Here is a 4,910-nt window from a genome sequence, read left to right as displayed (position 1 = left end):
TCTGTGCTTGCAGGAAGAAAATGCAACAAGTGCTGATTTAGTTGATGGTTGGGGAAGGATAAGCAGCAGAAGGTGGAAAGCTATAGGAAATAATATCAAAACATAATATAGGTAAAAATCGTGGTAAAATAACAAAAGTGTATTGTGAGACTACTACAAGGGGGAGGAAGAAAGGAGGGCAAGGGTTGAAAACTACCCATTGAATACCATGCTCACCACTGGGGTGACGGGCTCAATAAAAGCCCAAACCTCACCATCATACAATATACCTGTGTAACAAATCTGCACATGCACTCCTTGAATCGAGGAAAGAAAAAGAAAAAAGAAAGCTATTTGGGGAGGACAGAAAGTAGTATTTTTTTTTTTTTTGAGTTGGAGTCTCACTCTGTCGCCCAGACTGGAGTGCAGTGGCCGCTCCCGGCCACCACAGCCTCAACCTGCTGGGCTCCAGCGATCCTTCTGCCTCAGCCTTCCAAGTAGCCGGAATTACAGGCATGCGCTACCACGCCCAGCTGATTTTTTGATTTATTGTAGAGATGAGGTCTCGCTACCCAGGTGGGTCTCGAACCCGCGGGTTCAGGCAATCCACTCACCTCAGCCTCCCAAAGGCGCGGGATTACAGGTTGAGCCACCAAGCCTGGTGAAAGTAGTATTTTTTGAGATGGAGATATTTTCAATATTATTGAATGAATAAAGCAATTATGATATCATCCTATATATAATCTCCAAAAAAATACTACGAAGTATATTTCCCAGGGATATTCTAATGATCAAAGGAAATAACATTTGAAGAAGCCATACTTATAAGTTCAAAGACCACACAAGTGTTGATTATTGAAATCATTAGCATTTACAATCTCTTCTATGAGACCTGGGGATTATGTTGACAAGTGTCCCTGTGTACGTCTTGGCCTGAGGCTCATTAAACTGAAAACAGAAGTCTGCAGGGAATGGGCACTATTTAAAAAAAAGTATATTGTGAAGAAGCTACCTTATAAGAGGGAAGTAAAGGAGGAAGAGCAAGAATTTAGAAAAGGGAGAATGCGAGAAAAGTGGAAAGCAGCTTCACCATGGAAAGAGCCAGGCATCAAATGTTAAAAGAGAAGACAGATAAAGTGGAAGAAAGATGACCTTCTGTGCAGGAGACAAAGGAACTGTCTTGAAAGTGAGTCAGTGAGTTGAGAGGCTTGTTAAAGAGGAAGGGACAGAGTAAAATATCTCCTCAGGAACCAAGAACCTGATGCCAAGAAAATAACTAAGGGATAACATCTACTGAGTCACCTGTATAAAGAGATCCTAATAATAAAAGACAGATGGTCAAGAAATGCCAGCTGCTGTTCACTCACTGAGAGGAGTAAAGTGAGTGATTTTAAAGACTTGAAGTAAAAAGATCGAGAGAGCCCTGTCCAAGCCTAAGGAGGGAGTGACATTCTCAAGCTTCTAATTTAGTTTAGAGATAAATGTGTCCTTGGCAGTTCCTCAAGGAGTTCAGGCTTCTCCTCTAAACTAGTCTTCATGAATATGGAAAAATTTGAAGCGGGACAATGATTCATTGGCTCTATTTTCTAGGAAAGATCTTACTCCAAAGCTGCTGAAACTTTTCATAAAGGGCTTTCATTATTTCTCCTGGAATTTTCTTACAAAACTGGAAGTTTGTAGGTAGCTTAATATGATACAAAGTTATGCCGAACTGGGAGGAAATGGCCACCTTAAACCTTGATTAGCCTTTTTCAAAGGAAATTTTCTGAGCCGTTCCTTTAGATACTGAGATATGAACACATTGTGGGCTGGGATTCAATTTTACTTCCTTTTCATTTGCCCTGACAGATACCTCCTGTCACCAACACGTCAGAGATCAATGACTCTTCACTAGTTACATCTGCTTCTTACCACACTAAGAATTGAGATTTTCAAGAAGCTGATTTCTTATTCTGATCTCAAGTAGACAAGTTTCAGAGAATCCTATAAATCATAGAAAATGTATATATATTAACCAAATACATGTATCTTCTCCTGGGGAAAGGGTCCATAGTTTTCAAGACTCTCAAATAACTTTTATAGTCATTGATTCAAGTTGGAATCAATAAGTATCCTTCTAGATATTATTTTATGTGAATTAATGAGGTTGAACCCCTGTTTAAAAAAAAAAACTGATTGAAAGAAATTAAGAATGAGATACATTGACTCCTCATGTACCCAAGAAAAAGACTCCTAGTTTCTGATAGACATGGTACAGGCTTCTTTATAAATTTTACATGTTGGCCCTCTTAAACTTATTCTTTCAGAGAAAAAGTTCTTGCTAACTTAACTAGTCACAAGACTTTGTCAAAAACATATTTCATTTTTCCCTAAAACTTGACCATGAAATACAGTTTGTCTTCTCTAATCAGGGCTTCTGATACTAAAGATAGGGACTGTCAGATAAAACTCTTGAGTTAAGTAAAATAAGTAAAGAATAACTGAAATGGTTGTACAAAAACTTAAAGGCACTAATTATCACTCAGAACAATATTCTTCATCCTAGTTTTTCAGTGCCACTGTTAGGTAATGTTAAGTGTAGCTTTGTTTCCTGGATTATCTTCTCAATTTAAAAGAATTTCTGTTTTCCACAGCATTTTATCCTTACTTTTCACGACTGGACACAGGGGGCTTGGGCAATAGTCTGGAAGTAGATGAGGTATAGACACTCATGAGAGTGGTCAAGGAAGCTTTAAAATAGCATGAGCAGCTGGGCTCGGTGGCTCAGCCTGTAATCCCGCGCCTTTGGGAGGCTGAGGTGAGTGGATTGCCTGAGCCAGCGGGTTCGAGATCCGCCTGGGCAGCGAGACCTCATCTCTACAATAAATCAAAAAATAAGCCAGGCATGGTAGCGCATGCCTGTAATTCTGGCTACTTGGAAGGCTGAGGTGGAAGGATCGCCGGAGCCCAGTAAGTCGAGGCTGCGGTGGCTGGGAGCGGCCATTGCACTCCAGTCTGGGTGACAGAGTGAGACTCCAACTAAAAAAAAAATAAAATAAAATAGCATGAGCAAGCCAGACACTTAGGGCAGCTCAAATATTAGGTTAGCTATTTTGACTTTTGTTTGAGTCATTACTATGGTCCAACACTACCAGTTTTCTTGAAGGCTTGAGATCCCCAAAATAAGCTAAGTGGAAAAGCCCTGCTGTGGGTATGGAGAAAAGAGATTCTTCTACCCCTTACTCTAAGAATACTCTCCATTAACTAATTTGTGCAGATTTACCCTGAGTTCAGTGGATGTATGTCAGTAGCCATGTGGAAGGCACTCCGGGTAGGTCAGATCAAAAGTGGCTATAGCATTAGTTCTAGTTCATACTTATTACCTTGATGAAAACTAGATACTAAATGTAATCAAACAGTATCTCTGCGGTGCTTTCCTTTTCATCTTGGTCACATATGGTATGATAAAACTGTCTTTTTATTCTTCATATTCTTAGAAAAACCCATGCTTGGTCATTATGAATTAGGAGCTTTCCCTCATATCTCCAAGGGATTGGTTTCAGGACTCCCTGAGGATACCAAAATCTCAGGATGCCCAAGTCCCTTACATAAAGTGGAATAGTATTTGCATATAACCTACACATATCCTCCCATATACTTTAATCATCTCTAGACTACTTCAAATGCCTACCACAATGTAAATTGTATTGATACTATATTTTTTGCTTGTACTATTTTTTTAATGTTTTATTGTTTTTTCTTATTTTCTTCTGAATATTTTCCATCCACAGTTGGTTGAATCCACAGATGCAGAATCTGTAGATACCAAGGGCTAATTGTATGCTGGATAATGCATAGACTTACTCTTACCCTGCTGACTCTGTTCCTAATTTAATAATGTAAAGTCACCTCATTTACTTTTGGTCTACCTGAGTTTGCCAACTTCTAACTTTCCCAAAGAAAGGAATACAGAAGAGGCCACATTTTCACATGTTTTGAATTCTAAATTGCAATTTAGATGTGATTTTTAGTATCTTCCTGATTTGGGGGTAAGAATCAAGGCTTACTCTAAACCTGACAGTGTCTCATAGGAAAATTATTCTTTCTTTCTCTCCCCAATCCTAATTTTCAACCTGTAATTCTTTATATCAATCTCTCTTAGTTCTCAACACTTCTTAGGATTCCTCTTTCAAGATAAGGAAACCCTAGCCCCAGCCTCTTCTTGAGTGTGAAGAACTATGCTTCAGAACACAGTCAATGGAGTTGACATCTTTGGCTTCTGCTTCTACTGCTGTGAGGAAAGTTTCAGACAGATCCTACTAGGTATCTCAACTCCATTTCTGTATAGCAACTATAGCTTCAGTAATTAATATCTAAATTTTTTATAGGCAAATATGTCACCACTGTTAATTTTGGCAACCATACAATCTAGGCTTGATATATATCTTACAAATGATTTTGATTCTGTTTCTTGCCAAATAACTTTTATGATAAAAAGTTCAAGCCTGATTTTTTCTACAAAGGTCATGTACTCACTGATATATCTTTACCTGAACCTTCTGAAATGAGTAGCATGACTCAACTGGTCTCTGACACTACTCTTCCATAGCAGTATGAAGATAGTCTTACCCTGCCAAAGGTGAGGGTAAGGTAGAGAAAGAGAAAAGTAAGTTATCACAACAATAAGCACCAGATCAGTGATTAAATCCCCCCGGACTTGCCCTGTTCCTCATGCTCTTGACAGCTTTCCTATCTTCCCACTTTCTCATCTCTCCAGATTCCTCTGTTTCAGAAGTAGTGTTATTCTTTTATCTCTTCTGTCTTTTCAAGTTATGATTTATAGTGCATGCTACGGACTTGGACTCAAGGTATAAAAGAACTAATGAGGACATGAGAGCTGAACTTATTCTCCAAGGAGTTGAGAATGGCCCTTTTTTGACTATTATCTATAG

Source organism: Carlito syrichta, unplaced genomic scaffold, assembly GCF_000164805.1.
Source record: "Carlito syrichta isolate Samal-C Ts95f unplaced genomic scaffold, Tarsius_syrichta-2.0.1 Scaffold302542, whole genome shotgun sequence".
Taxonomy (NCBI): Eukaryota; Metazoa; Chordata; class Mammalia; order Primates; family Tarsiidae; genus Carlito; species Carlito syrichta.
Note: the sequence above shows the minus strand (reverse complement) of the source record.